Raw genomic sequence first — 12,817 nt, 5'->3', positions numbered from 1 at the left:
ATTGGCAGACCGGGGTGTGGTTCCCCTCTTCAAAATAGGGGACCAGAGGGTGTGTGCCAAGTACAGGATATCACACTTATCAGCTCTCCTGGTAAGTCTCTCACAGTACTGGAAAGGAGGGGTTCGGTCCGATAGACAACTGATTGAAAAGGAACATGCGAAGTCCGGTCTGGCAGTGGGAACAACGGATAGATCTTCCTCGCAAGTGATCTTGGGGAGGGGCCTGGGAGGTGCGCCCACCAGTCTATGTGTTTTGTGGATCTGGAGAAGGCGTTATGACGGGTCCCCGGGAGAAATTGTGGGAGTGCTGCGGGAATATGGGGGGAGGGTGGTCCCTTCTTAGGGCCACCATCTCTGTATGGCCAAAGCGAGACTGTGTCCGGGTTCTCGGCAGTTAAGTCGGAACTCGTTCAGGTGAGGTGTTTTGCCCTCCCCAGGCTGCGCTTTGTCACCAATCCTGTTGTGTAATATTTATGGAAGGTTATGAGTGCGTCGTCGGGCGGGAGGGGTTCAGTTCGGTGGCTCGGATCTCATCGCTGCTTTTTGTCGATGATGTGGCGAGTGATGGACACTGAGCGTAAATGGTGGTCGGAGAATGCAGCAGCCGGTAGGGTAGTACACTCCGTTTATCCACCATTGTGACGAAAAGAGACTGAGCCAGAAGGCAAAGCTCTCGCTATCTACGGCATTTCATCCTGCCCTCACCGATGGGTCATGAAGGCTGGTCATGACGAAAGAACGAGATCCAGGGTGCAAGCGGGCCGAAATGGGTTTCTCAAGTGGCTTGGCGTGCTCCCTTAGAGATAGGGTGAGAACTCATATCCTAGAGAAGCTCGGATGTAGAGCCGCTGCTCCTTCGCGTTGAAAGGAGCCAGTTGAGGTGGTTCGGGTCTGGTAAGATGCCTCCTGGCGCCTCCCAGGGAGGTGTTCCAGGCACGTCCAGCGGGGAGGCCTCGGGAAGACCCAGGACTAGGTGAGAGATTATATCTCCAACCTGGCCTGGGGAACGCCTCGGATCCCCAGGGGAGCTGGTTGATGTGGCTGGGAAGGGAAGTTTGGGTCCCTACTGGAGCTGCTGCCCCCGGACCCGATACCGGAAAGCTTAATGAAGAGGGTGTGATGGAGTAATATCAAGAAGAATATTGTTTTACAATTGCTATCAATTTTTCAATTTTCATAAACTCTTAACACACCTACAACAACGGTTGACCAAAACAGTATATTTCATGTGTAAAACTCACACATTGTAGAACAACACTCATTTTTTAATACAATGATACACTAACACAACACACTAAGTTCTCAAACACTGCAACATGTCTCAAAATCACTAATTCTTCCAAAACACAACACGTGTCTCTCCCACATTTAGGAACATGTTAGTCAGTCATAGCCCCGTGTCATACAACACTAACTCAGGTGAAACTACAGGAACTGCATTGTTTCATGTGTCGGCTGCTCCTTACCCAATAGACATATATTATTGACTTAGATTTGTTTACACTGCAGTTTCATTGAAGTCATTCTACATTTGGTTTTGTTGGGTTTAGTAAATGCTGCAGTTTGTTTCCTTTGCTGCAGAAATTCAATAAAAAATAGAATGAGCCATCTCAGAGTAGCTTTATAGAATGTATGGTTTATAAAAAAAGGAAATGAACTGAAGTTGTGGGGTACTCGTCTTCCTCCCTCGTGCGAGCATTAAAAAAAAAAAAAAGAATCAGCTTTGTCCAGGTTTGTGTAACCAACAATAATTGACTCAGTTACAGTAATCTTTGCTTTCAAAGTACAAACACTCACTAAAACATATAAAGAAGTAATAAAAAACTGGCAAACCGCAAAATCTCATTGAAAATCATAGCACACCATTACCGATCATTACACACATTTCAATGTATTTCTGTGCGTTGTGTTGGCAACGCTCCGGAAACTAGTAGTGGGCAAAAATCTGGCGGAAAGAAATAATAAGTATGGGCAATAATAGTTACTTGCGCCAATGCTGCTATTGCAGCACAACGCACACTGAATATCATATAAGTAATAAAACTAATTGTCATGCGATTGAAAGAACTTCACTGTGTGTTTCTGATTGAAATCAGTGTGATTGATCAATTTGCATAGTCTTAAATCCGCTGTTTCTCAGTAGCAATGGAATAAAAGGCAGGGGTATATTTGTGTTATTTTGAACAGCTGTTCTCTTTCATTAGCCTATAAGTTAGTGTTGAGAACTGATGGTATCATTTCTGACACAATGTGAAAGCATTGGTGAATTTGTCAGTAAAAATCCGTGTGTTGGTCTTGGTTGAGCTTGTGGTGTAAAAGAAGTTCAAGCATTTCAAATTTTGTTAACTGTATGCATTTTGTGTGAAAAGTAACTGGCAATGTGTTAATTGGCAGAACAGATTTATGCTAACTGTGTTGAGTTTAAAAATGTTTGTATTGAAAAATTGTCATAGCAATCGTAAAAAAAGATCTAAATGTGGTACAGCAACTTTTGCAATCCAATTGAGTTGCAAAGTTGATGGTGACTATGTGCATGCCTCTAAATGAATGCAAGTTACCTTGTCACAGGTTGTACATACAGTATGTGCAGTGAGTTGTGATGTTTTTTTTATGTTATTTCAATATTTTTTAGAGGCTTGATGAATCTAACCTCTCCAGTCTTTCACAGTAAAAAAAAAAAAGTTTAGAGAAAAGTTAAAAAAGTAAACGCTGACTCAGGTTGAAATCTGTATAATATGGGGAAATCTGTTAAAAATATTTTGGATAAAAATGTACTACATAAGTCAATAAGACTTGTTCCAAAAGCATCTTAAAGCTAAAATGACTTAGTCCCATGGAATTGCATTCCCATTTTTAAAAAATCAATCAATTGTCAAAAATAAATAATTAGTCTTTTTAAATTTTGCAAAATTGAGCGTTGTCAAGAGATACTTATCGCAGGAGTGGTAGTAAGGAAACTAGTTGGATTTAGTGTCTGTATAGGATTGGCTGCCGTCTTGTTAGGGTCCACAAAAAATGTTCCACTACATGTCAAAGATAATATATTTGTACATTTTCTACAGCACTACTGCATTCAACAGTTGTACTTAATAGTTCATTTGCAGAATAAGACAGAAATCATTATTACATGTTTATCTTGAAATGTTATTTTTTAGACATATATAGCTATATTGGTTAATGATTGTATAGTAAGCCACATGTAAATTATGGACCGAGAAGCATAGAAAAAAACTCATGGCCGTTCTCGGCTTCCGTAGTAATTACTAACAAAAAATATATTTTTAACTTAAAACATGTCATATGAAAATATAAATATGTAATGCAATTTAATACACAAATAGATTTGATAATTGAATAATTTTATTGCAACTTGTTTACATAAATACGCTGAGCATTTATTGATCCCCAGAGGGAAAATTCAGGTGTTGCAGCAGCATAAGAACAGAAAAAAGTATGGATTCATAGAGAAAAGCAAACATAATAATAGAAGTATAGAATATCAAAATAATAATAAAATATAATAATAATAACTTTGACTTCTATACGCGCTCTTCACAAACCCAAGGACGCTTAACAATCGGGGGGGGGGGGGGTTAAAGATGAAGTGAGAGGCCAGGAGAGATTAATTCCTAAGCCTCTGAAGAGTATGTTTTAGCTGGGTTTTAAAGGTATAATAGAGGAGGCGACGAATGTCAAGGGGAAGCTTGTTCCAGCGATGGCCACTGACCAGAAGCTCTGTCACCAAATTCCTGAGCCTGGAATTAGGGACAGCAAGCAGGTCCTTGTCAGAGACCGCAGGGACCGTGACTGAGGTATGGTGGAGCGATCTGTTTGGTACTGAGGTGCAGGTCCTGGGAGATTTGTAGTCAGTATGGAGAATTTTATATTTAATCGGGACTTAATTGGCAGCCAGTGGAGCTTCTTCAGGATAGGAGTGATGTAAGACCAAGTTTGTGGGGGTGAGCACCTAGCCGCAGAGTTGGACATACTAGTCTGTCAATAGACTTGCAGAGAAAATAGAAAATAGAAAGCATATAAGCTGCTTTAATCAAATACAAGGCAACACATGAATTTGCGTATTGTACTTAAACTTTGTACAGGTTGCTCAAGCAACTTGACACAGTGGTGTTGTTAGTAGCAGCAAAGTCAGCATATAAGCAGGCACAATATTTGTATGTCAATCTATAACAGCAGAATATGAGGAAATAGTTATACGTAATAGTATTATTTAATAGTTATACTATACCCACGGCGTAAGAAGGAGGGGTACCGCAGGTCGTTAGTCCCGGCCACTGTCGAACTCTACATCTGATAATGTAGTTTCTTTTCTGTTTTTCAATTATCCACACACTCTCTGTATATCTATATTATCTGCCATTATATTTTTCATTGTTAAATGTAGTCCTACTACTTTTTTATTATGATTAAGTATGGTCACAGTTCATATATTTATATTATGGTCACTTATTTCCCATATATTATTTAATTACATATTCAATTAATTTTCACTTATTACACCTGCTTATAAAATTTTTTGTAAATGGCAACCGCACTTTACAGTATTTTATTATGCCACTTTACCAGTCATTCCAATACCTTTTGCTCATTGTCTGCTGTTTGCTGTTTTGTGTGTTCACTTGTTTTTTTTGCTTAGTGAGGAAACTGCTGCTGATGAATAAGGGATGAATCAAGTTTATCTAATCTAATCTACTTAATCTTATTAAAAGATAGTGTATAAAAATTATTTACGGTGCTGTAACCATGTTTTGTGTTTCTGCAGAACGGGAACTGCTGAAAACCAGTTTTAAACTGAGTCTGGCCCGTTTCATATGTATGTAATGTTACTTTGTCTAACTTTTTCCTGTATAATAAATAGGAAATGAAAAAAAATGAAAGAGTTGCTTAGTGATTTTTCATTTTGATATTTCTTCTTTTAATAGACCCAGAATCAATCAGAAATACTTTAGTGATCCCGAGGAAATCTGTGTTTACAGTTGCTCAGTATAAGAAAATATAAATAAAGAAAGTAAAGAAATCTAGGAGTGTGATATTACATAGTATATTATGATACATATTTACAAATCACATATAAGGTTGGCATGGTGAAAAGTAATAATGGTTGAAAAGTAATAATAAAGTAATGCAGCAGTTGAGTATTGCACACATTACCCAGTGTAATGCACAATACAGTATATTGTCCAGTTTCAAACCCTCTAAGTGTGTTGTGTCTGTGTGTCGGACCTTAGAGGCGGAGTCATAAAGTTTTGAGGGCCAGCAGGCGAATACTTCCTGGGCGCTCTGTGGTGCATTTTGGAAAAAATTATACTTACAGTTGTAGAGAGTGTAAGAACTCGATCCACATTGATGAAGTGTGTGGGGGACAGTTGTCTTTCTCCTGTGCACCTTTCACCCCGGCCGGTAGTCCGTCCTGCTGGCCGTGTGGTGATGTGTGACAGCGAGTCGAAACTTATACACTTCCGATGAACATCCGTGGCTCTTTTCCACCGGTCCAGTCACATGGTGGGTAACGCAGTAACACTTCACTCACCAGCCCCACAATCTTTTTCAATCCTCATTGTTGTCCGTCCATCAAGCGTTTCAAGCATCCCTCTGCACCCATACGGAACAGACGTTTAAAACGCTGGGATAATGACACTTAAGTGGTTTGGAATATATGGAAACACGGGCTAAAAATGTTGGAGGTTACTGGCAAACCAAACGGTCAGAAAACATAAGTAATATCACCTGTACCGACTCTTGACATGAAGTTCGCCCTGGGTATGTCATTCTCTGCTTGGAAATGCTCACAAAGCAAAGCTGTGCCTTCTCAACGGCCAGTGCAACCGTCGTTAGAGGCACTAAAAGCGTCATGGTAGTTATACGTTACAAGTTTACAATTATTTCAGGTTTTATTACTGGAACGTATACTTCCAAACTTTTCCGAAATCTTTATGACTGTTGACTCAACATTTATTTAAAAAATTGTCTATGACTTGGTTAGTTAAAACCTGAAGCGCAAGGGCAGAGTACAGTAAGTGTGCCTTCTATTCTCTAATATTCGTGATTAAATTGCTTAATATGCATGTACTTGGCCTTTAAACGCATTGGAGGACACGCAGGGACCCTTAGTTCAATATACGTATAAGATGCCTGTGCAGTACATTAACTGAGAAAGTTTATAGATTTGGTAAAAATGTACCGCTTTCAATTCATTTTATTTATAGTATCATTCATAACAAGAGTTATCTGAGACATTAACAGATAACCACACTCCAGAATTTACAAGGACCCACAGTTCTAGTAGTCTCCTCCAGAGCACGCAACAGTGCGTTTCATTTCAGTCATCTTACTTTAGATAGTAGTTATTGGCAAATTAGACTTTGTAGTCTCGCCAAGAGGTAGTGATAGTTGTGTTTGACACTACAAACCATTGATATGTAAGTGATCGCCAGATCTTTGACTCTAATAGTTGAACTACCATTCCAGCTGAAATATTCCAGTTTTGACCATATGTCAGTCCACGTGCAACAAATATCAACTAGACAACTATCACAGGTCCCTTCCTCCACATAATATATTCTAGAAGTTGGTATATACTTTATTTCTCTTGCCTATATCCAGACCTTGAATGCCCACCTCCTCAAATGGAGAATTCCGTCTGATATCGCGTAATTTTCACAGTTGTATAAACCTGAAGCATCTCTTGTTTGGTTTCTCTTAGGGGCGAGTCAGGACCCAAGACGTCAAGAAGGCCGCCAGGGTTCATCATTGAGAAATACTACACACGCCTGGAAGTGACTTCACACCAACAAGCGGGTGTGCGAAGAGATTGCCATTACCCCAGCAAGCCTCTGCGCAACAAAATTGCAGGGTAAGTTGGTGCCATTTTCAACTGTTGGGTTCATTTTGGAGTGTGCACACTGAAACCGTTGCACTCACTGCTAGCTGGTGTTCCATCCGTTGTATCGTAACACATATAATAATCCTCGTTAATAAATGGCAAAGTTATGGTTAATTCACTTGAGTCCATTGTCATTTCACTGTCGGTGAAATGTTATGACTGAGTATATTTCATCATAGTGTAAGAAAAAAATAAAAATTAGTATTAGAATTGATCAGCATAGTATGGCATATTTCATGGAATATCTGTATTGATATACAGCGCCAAGTATCGATCTTTTATTATATACTGTTGGTCAGTTTGTCTGCTTGACAATCCCATTTGCAGCAATAAAATTGAAGTGACATGAACAAACAGAGAAATATATCTCTTTCAGATACAAACAGCTGTTGACAAATTTCCTTTTGTTGGACATTTGAAATTGGGAATAAATGATAAAATTGCAATATATTGCGGAATATTGCAATTTTGGGCCTTTTTGCCTTATTTTAGTGACAGTGGTAGATATGAAAGGGGGAGAGAGATAGGGGAGGACCACACAGCTAAGGTTCAATTCTAGATAAAAAATCGGGATTCATATTTCCCCCTATTGTGCATTGTTACCATTTTATGATAGCCATCCAAATAATGTTTGTTGGCGGTTTACAAATAATTTGTAATTATTCAACAAATATGTAATTTGTGCAACAATAAACTGTATACAGACATTAGGCATTATTCTATATTAGTAAAAATTAATCATTCATGTTTACCACTGTTTACTACTTAACAAAGTTTAATTACCTATCAATCATTTATTAGTGATTTTTTTTTATAAGTGTGTTTTTATTAAGTGATTGTTTGTTAGCAGCTTTTTAAGTTCACCTCTAATGGTGATGGATGAAATTAAACCAGGCTGTTCAGTGTCACCAGAGGAACCGCATTGCATTACGACACACACACCACACACACGATGTGTAGATGCAGGAAACAGGGAGAACAGTAAATACACTTTGAGTTAAAGCATACTCTTCACCAAAAAATGCAACCTAGGGTCTTTTTGTGTAATGACCATCAAACCTTGTTAAGAGCATTTAGCTATTTTCAAAGATGTACCGTATTTCGTTTTTTGGTCAATGGCCTTTTGAATGGGAGTCCTACCTAGCCTCAAATAGCTGTTTTTTTAACACTAAGAAGCTCTACAATGACCACAGCATTGAGAACATTGTGTTCACTGAGTTTACTAGAAAGAAAATGCTGAAATTGGGTTGGTTATTTTGATTTTACATAGAAAGTTTCCTTTTTATTCAATTTTTCAGGGGAACGTGAGTCACAATATGTATCAATATATGTAATTATTACGTATAATGAAACTTGAGAGCTGTTTGCACAAGAACCATTAACACTATTTATGTTTAGTAAAAATTCCCTAGTGTTTTTCACATTGCAGATTTTTATGAATTGTTAGAAGATCCAGTAATGTTTAAAATTGTGATAAACTAAGTGATCGGTTATATGTAACTGAAGAACAATGGCAGTTGTTATCCGTAACCATCTTTCCTGCTACAGTAAATGGTAATCATCAAAATTAAGTTAATATCAGTTCATTTTTTTTAATTAATTTATAGAATCAAATCATAACCGTCATCTCAAGACACTTTACGATAGAGTAGATCTCACCACACTTATAATGTACAAAGACATTACAGTTCCAGTAATTCATAAAGTAAACTCAAAAATTATCAATGCAGCATCTTTGTTGTGAAGTGTGCCTTATGCTGGTCAGATATTGTGCCCTTTCTCTCTCAGGTATGTCACACACCTGATGAACGCATCAGCGCGGCCCTCGTCGAGGAATCTCCATCAGCTGCAGGAGGAGGAGAGAGAGAGGAGGGACAACTACGTCCAAGGTCTGCCAGTGATTTCCTTCTTTTGGCTGTTTTTAGGACGGATAAACACATCACACACATCTTGCCGTTTCTATTAGGTGATAATGAATTGTGTAAAGGAGAGCAAGAACCAACACCTTGTATTTTAAAACTGTTTATTTGCACTTTTTAGGAAAGACTCAATTCAGACAGTATATGTCGCTTTTTAAATTTATTTTAATCTCATCTTTTCAAGATTTCTGCACTGGACCAGAACTCATCGAGTGGATCCACGACCAAAGGAAACTGCTCAAAATTCTGGTAAGTGTAAAACACATGTATTTTGCTCTTGTTAGTAAAGAAAAGTTTCAGTTTTTTGTTATGGACTGAAGATTCTCATTCCCAACTGCAGGATTCAATAATTCAAAGCCAATTATTTCACTCATTTAGATTTTGCACCATTCCCATATATAAATCAGATAAAGTATAAGCGGTTGTTTGCACAGGACTTCCATGTGTAATTATGCCATTAATGACTAGCATGTTTATTCGTTAGTTTCCAAGGGCCTGGCACCACACACAATAGCACTGAACAATGACAGACATGTAATGTTACGGTTCTGCTGGGTTGTCTAACCTCACCATCAGAAAAGCTGACTAGACATGATTCCAGTACATACAAGTTAACGGTTGCTCACTCCTTCTGAGACAGAGCATTACCTTTTCTCATGTTAAAAATTATGAATTTAAGGCACTATAGTAACTTCCAGTTTGTGTTTATTCTATCGGCCCGTTTAGACAAGTGTTTTTACCACACCCCCTGTCGTAAGGTATTTCTACGGTGATCTGTGTATTTCCACAGAGTTTTTAAAGTCTTACAGGGAGGTCGACCAGTTTGCAGATTATCTTTTCTGAGACAAGAAAATAATTCTCTATCCTATAACATTTTTGGTGATTGATTTTACAACTACAAAAAAGTCACAAAACCCTACACACCTATTACAGTCCTTGTAACGGGACATAAAAATAAAAACCATGTCACTGACTAATGTTTCTTGTTTTTACGGAAAATAATTCTCTTTTATTATTTTTTCTTCCTCTTGTAGGCATTTCCGTGGCTACTCTCAACCTGCACGTCATAGACTACTATTGGAATGAAACTTCAAAACACCAGAAGGAGCTGTGAAATCATAGTGTAATAATCCTCTTATAAAGATCGACACTAATTGTATATCAGAAGGTTATTTTTCTTCACTTTTTTTTTTTTTTTTTTTTTTTTTTTTTTTTTTACCAAGGACTGTGAATTCATTGTTTCTAAATGATACATTACATACGTTCCGAATGAGCATGTCCACAGTGGCGTCAACCACTTGTCTGATGTCACCTACACAGTCATGCAGTAAGGTCAGAGAGCGACACGCGACCAGCATCCAGTGAATCCCACTAAATGTCTGAACACTCGCTGTTGTCTTGGGGTCTAAATTCGTGCCCCGTTTTAAACACAGTTTCTACCCGACATTTGGGATTCTTTGCCAATCCCTGTCCAAACTATAATGGATGGTGTATTATAAAAAGCCATATAAGTCTGCAAGTTAAAAAAAGGATAATTCTCACACTTTTTGAATTTTGTGCGGGTTGTTTATTTCTTAAAATAAAAACTCTGACAAAACACACATTTCATATAAATGAGGTTTTCTTGCCCATGAATTTGTAAAAAGAAAAAATAGTGTAAAATCTAGAGTTAGATATTGGTGTCTAGTGATGGTATGTGTTGACAGTCAAAGGATTCAAAGTATCATCAGACGTTAAAAAGCAACGCGATCAACCGCATATTGTCAATCAAATGCCATCAGAAGCATCAAGGTTCAAAGCATCCTGAAGATCAACTGTCATCATAGATTCCCCAAACGCAATCATAAGGATCAAACGCCTAGCAAGCGTATTGGTCACTACAATCATCCGATGGCCGTCAACGTCCTCTAGGTTCAAACATGTGGGTCCCAAGCAGCAAGGATCCAAGGACTCCCGCATCAAGATCACAAAGCACATAGATCAAAAACCTCAAGGATAAATCCCATAGACAAAAGGCACTCACAGGATCAAAAGCATCCAAAGCTCAAAAGCTCATATATCCAATTCCAACATAGGATCAAAACATCATAAGATCAAAAGCAATCATAGGACAAAATCACCATAGGATCAACACAGCAAAGGAATCAAAAGCACTGCAGGATTGAAAAGCATCTAGATTCCAATCATCATATGATCAAACGATAAGAGCATATTGGATAAAGGCATTATAGGACAAAGCACATAGGATCAAAAGCATAAGGATCAAAGGCAACAACGGACAAAAACATCATAGATCACAAGCATCAAGGATCAAAAGCATATTTGGACAAAGCATCAAAGATCAAAGGCATCAAAGGATCACAATCACCCTAGGAGTAACATCTCCAAAGGACCCAAAAAAGCATTAAGGACAACACATCATGGAGCACCAGCATAGTCGGGGTCAAATCCCCTTAGGCACCGTCCCAGACTTCCACGCAATGTTGAAGAGGCGTGTCAACCAAGACATGCTATTACTACTATTCTACTTTATATAAACTATTTTTAGTTTTAACATTTTTATTTTTATTTTTTTATAATCAGAAAACATTCACAAACAGTTACAAACAAACACAGGGCCACAAAAACGCAAAGAGGAAAAACAGGAGGGAGGGAGACAAAACAACACGTGCAGAAACAGAAACACACAAACAGACAGACAAAGACAAAGAATCAGTCACATACACAAACAAAAGAAAAGGCTACAGCACAAAGTTATAACATGGACTTTAAGGATGATACAGCACTTTTTTTTTTAGCTTCAGAGAGCTGGAAGGCTAAAAGGTCATTCTGAATCAAAACATTTACAGTAACGGGTACAGTAACATTAATCACTGCGGAAACTTTGGATGCAATACTGTTCTAGAACTGACCAACAGGAGCGCACTCCCAGAACATGTACAGATATGTACCTTGAGCTTTTATAATTATTTTCATGTTGGGCATTTTCATGAATGAAATTGTAGGGAATCTGCTGATGGTCTGGATTGCAAGATACTGGAATAATAGACCATACATCATACCGAGTCAAGATCAACAATCAGTCCTGGGTAATCACATGCCCAGATCCTCTCAATAGGAAGGGCAGTGCGGCCGGATATCACCAAGAACTGATGAAGCCTGGATACCATAGCACAGTTTTTAGGCTGCACTGTAAATAACTTCCGAATAGGATGGATGGGCTGAGGCCTCTGCCTAGGGACACCGTATGCCTTGAGGGCCGACCTAAACTGTTGGTAATGGCAGTATTGGCAGTATGTTTCCGCTAATCTCCAAGCCTTGGAGTGACCAAGGCTCTGTCATAGCACTTTCTTAGGTACGCTACAAACAGATGTACCTGGATTAAACCAAATAAGGAGGGGTCTCAAGATAATAGACCAGAAATAATGTTTAAAGTTGGGAACTGTAGGGCCGCCATCTTCTTTTATCCTCTTAAGTCACGGCCGCCTGCATTTCCAGATAAATTTGGATATCGCTGATTGCAATTTACGCCACTAGCCAGCAGGAGAGGAGAGAGAAAGCATAGAGCTCACAATAGACCCTGGGTAAAACATTCATTTTAATCACAATCGACATGGGGAGACCCATCCACTTTTCCATGTCTTTTAAAACGCTATTAAGAGCAACAGAATAGTTACGTTTAATAATCTGGTTTAAGCAGGGAAAGACCTTAATGCCTAAATATTTAAACTGCTTAACAATGGGGTTGATAGCAGTGATGGTTGAGTTGCGGGTAGAATCATTTAAATGAAGCAGTGTAGACTTTGACCAGTTTATTTTAAAGCCCTAAAATGACAAGGTGAGGAAGAGAGTGAGAGGGGTTCTCTAAAAAAAAATAAAAATAAAAAATAAAAAAAAAACAATGTCCGCAAATAATGAGAGATGATGCTGTGTACTACAAATGCATATTGGTGAAACCATAATCGAATGGCGAATGGCTTGAGCCAGCGGCTCTAGA

At 38.5% G+C, this 12,817-nt stretch overlaps 1 pseudogene; it reads left to right on the top strand.

The window, feature by feature from the left end:
* LOC116692148 (40S ribosomal protein S17-like) overlaps window positions 1-12,817 on the top strand; it is a 15,782-nt pseudogene that overhangs the window by 703 nt on the left and 2,262 nt on the right.

The sequence above is a fragment of the Etheostoma spectabile genome, chromosome 1 (assembly GCF_008692095.1).
Source record: "Etheostoma spectabile isolate EspeVRDwgs_2016 chromosome 1, UIUC_Espe_1.0, whole genome shotgun sequence".
In the NCBI taxonomy this organism is placed as follows: Eukaryota; Metazoa; Chordata; class Actinopteri; order Perciformes; family Percidae; genus Etheostoma; species Etheostoma spectabile.
The sequence above is the reverse complement of the archived record's forward strand: the minus strand, read 5'-3'. Positions and strand labels throughout refer to the sequence as shown.